The sequence below is a fragment of the Pinus tabuliformis genome, chromosome 8 (genome assembly GCF_031772625.1).
Source record: "Pinus tabuliformis cultivar Carrire ecotype Pingquan chromosome 8, CPIR1, whole genome shotgun sequence".
NCBI classification, from domain to species: Eukaryota; Viridiplantae; Streptophyta; class Pinopsida; order Pinales; family Pinaceae; genus Pinus; species Pinus tabuliformis.
The window spans coordinates 1,804,501,458-1,804,504,262 of NC_142294.1; the positions used below are offsets into that span (position 1 = coordinate 1,804,501,458).

Genomic DNA, 2,805 nt, shown 5'->3' on the forward strand with positions numbered 1-2,805 from the left:
ACTTCAATATATCATGCAATACTACAAAACATTCTGGAAACACCGCAATATTTTGAACGCTTTGAATCATATAAACTGCGTATATCATGAATTCAACAAACTGCTCAACGCTATACAGAAACCGCCATACTGAAGTTAAAAAATCAACTGCATAATACTAAAGCCCTTGCAGTCTTCGTAATACCCAGCGTTACTGGCGACTGTTGAGGCTTCTCGCGTTCTGCGAAAATGTCTTTGATTGCAAATGAGGAGTTTCAACACATTCTTCGTGTCCTCAACACCAATGTTGATGGGCGACAGAAGATCATGTTTGCCCTGACTTCTATCAAAGGAATTGGTCGGCGTTTGGCCAACCTTGTATGCAAGAAGGCCGATGTCAGGCCGAACCACTCAGGTGGTATCCAATGCTCTTGACATGAAACTCAGGGATGACTTGGAACGCTTGAAGAAGATCAGGAACCACCGCGGTCTTCGTCACTACTGGGGCCTTCGGGTGCGTGGACAGCACACAAAGACCACTGGTCGCAAGGAAAGAGGGTTTTCTTTGAAGAGACACAAGCTCGGACGATTTGGATGGAGTCGGGGTTTTAAATCGGCAGATGGAGGGAGCGCAGGAGAATGTCGACGAAGAAGTTATGCGTGGACAGCACACAAAGACAGCTCTCAAATCTCGGGGTAGATTACTGCAATATAGTAACGAATACACAGAAAAAAAAAGGCGTCACGTCTATGGATCGATCCTAGTGCCAAGACTGTTGGTGTCTCAAAAAAACGTTGAGCATAGATAGATCGGAGTGGCGCCACCAAATGGTATTCAGGTTTTATCAGGATTCGAGCAAGCTTGGCCGTCCAGAACCAAATGGAGAGATGAGCTGTACAACAACCATGGCGGCGATAAATGATAAGATTATCTCACTAGACTGTAGTGACTATACAACAGAGATAAAGACTGTGGACTCTCGGGCGTATCTAAATAACTCGACTGTGTGAAATTCCGTCTTAAACGCAGAGACCCTTCCATTTAATATGATTTAAATATGGAATAACGTTAAAATGTTGCCCGGACGAGACAGTTTATTGATAGACAATTCGCAGAGTGGGCGAATGTCTTCCAGGAGGTCTGCAGATAATTCACAAAGCGGACGTGCTTCTTTTCGTAAGGCTTCAGAAGAAACCATCGGCCCTATTACTGCATAGCAGGCTTTGAGTCTGTTAGGGCAGAAAATACCATATACCGCATTCAGGTTGGCATGGAAAGGGCGCGTCAGAGTAATGAGCAAGACAAGCAACAGACAATGAAAACTGGCGTGGAAAGGGCAGAGCAGCGCTCAGGAGAGAGCAGCGCTCAGGACAGAGGAGCGCTCAGGACAGAGGCAGGAGTTACAACTATTTTTAGAACCTGGGACCTGTGCTCTGATACCATGTCAGGCCAGGGTAACTCCAGAATGGGCAGAAAAAATTGATTGATTATTTCATTAGACAACTATTGTTTATATACATAAAATGGACGGATCAGTTCATCTTCTTGATGACTGTTCGCGTTCCAGGTTACCCAACCGTTGAAGATTAGGTGTGAACAATAACTGCTTGTAAGCTTTGAGATTTATGTTATCCTTGTTTGACTCTTTCGACATTCTCCTTGCCTTTTTGCATTCCTCGTCAACCCAAGCATTAACAGGAAAGAAATTTGTTTTAGACTTCTTAATTTTTTCTCTTTTGCACTTTTCAAGTGCACATTGAATTAAATGTGTTAATTCATGACTATGAAGGCTATGACTTGTAATTTTCTCCTTCTCGAAGAGCCTCTCTAGCGTCATTTTGAAGGTATTACAATTTCTGGGGTCAACAGAATTCTGCCCTGTGGGAAATTTTGTTGGACATGTTGAATTTTTGACTCTAATTGTTTCTTTCCAATCCAAGAGAAACATAAATAAATTGGCTTGTGATTTGATTTCAAGTCCTATAGCTGATCCCCAATCAAAAATTCCTCCATGTTCTCACACAAACCATGGGAGAAAATTACATAATCTACCACACTTGCTCCATTGTAAGTATTGCAAGTGAAATTACTGGACTTTGCCCATCTAGTCAAGCCATTACAAATGACTAAATCAAAGGCCCCACATAGAGTAAGCAATTGTTCATCAAAGAGATTGTAGCCCTTGTCCTTTGAAATTCTTTCCCACTGATGATTACTTGATAGAAATGGAGTATTCTAGTCTCAGTCACCATTCCATTTTACTGCATTTCAAGTAAGTAGATTAAAGATGGTAGTGAATCTTTTTAACTTATAGTTTGTATTTTTTTGGTTTGATCCAACTTTAGATTTTATAATTTATATGGTACGCCAAGTGAGCTTCCCTATGGACTGTCGTAGAACATATTTTGAAAATGTTTGTTAAAATTGATATGGTGTAACATATATGTTTGGTTTACAGGTTGGGCCTCGCATATGTCTTGGCAAGGAGTTTGCATATATGCAAATGAAGAATGTTTCTGCCCCTCTCATTTGGTTATTCAAATTTGAGAGTGTCCAAGGTGAACAAGTGAAATATGTTCCTGCGCTTACGCTCATGATGAGTGGGCATGGGCTAAATCTTCGGATCAAGCCTAGATGCCCCATTAGTTGAGTTTCAAAATGGCAGCAAATCAGTGAGTTATAATCAGCCGTGTAGTTCTCCCTTTCAGAAGAACCTAATCTAGAGTTTAAAGTGAAGTTTATTGCTATTAATCACGAGTGGTCATATATTTTTATTATGCTTCTACTCAAGGAAATAGGAAAATTGGTGTTTTTAAACATCATAT

At 40.9% G+C, this 2,805-nt stretch overlaps 1 pseudogene; it reads left to right on the forward strand.

Annotated features, from left to right (window-relative positions):
- The first annotated feature begins 217 nt into the window (after positions 1 to 217).
- On the forward strand, positions 218 to 679 carry LOC149243448 (small ribosomal subunit protein uS13z/uS13y/uS13x pseudogene; annotated as a pseudogene).
- The last annotated feature ends 2,126 nt before the right edge of the window (positions 680 to 2,805 follow it).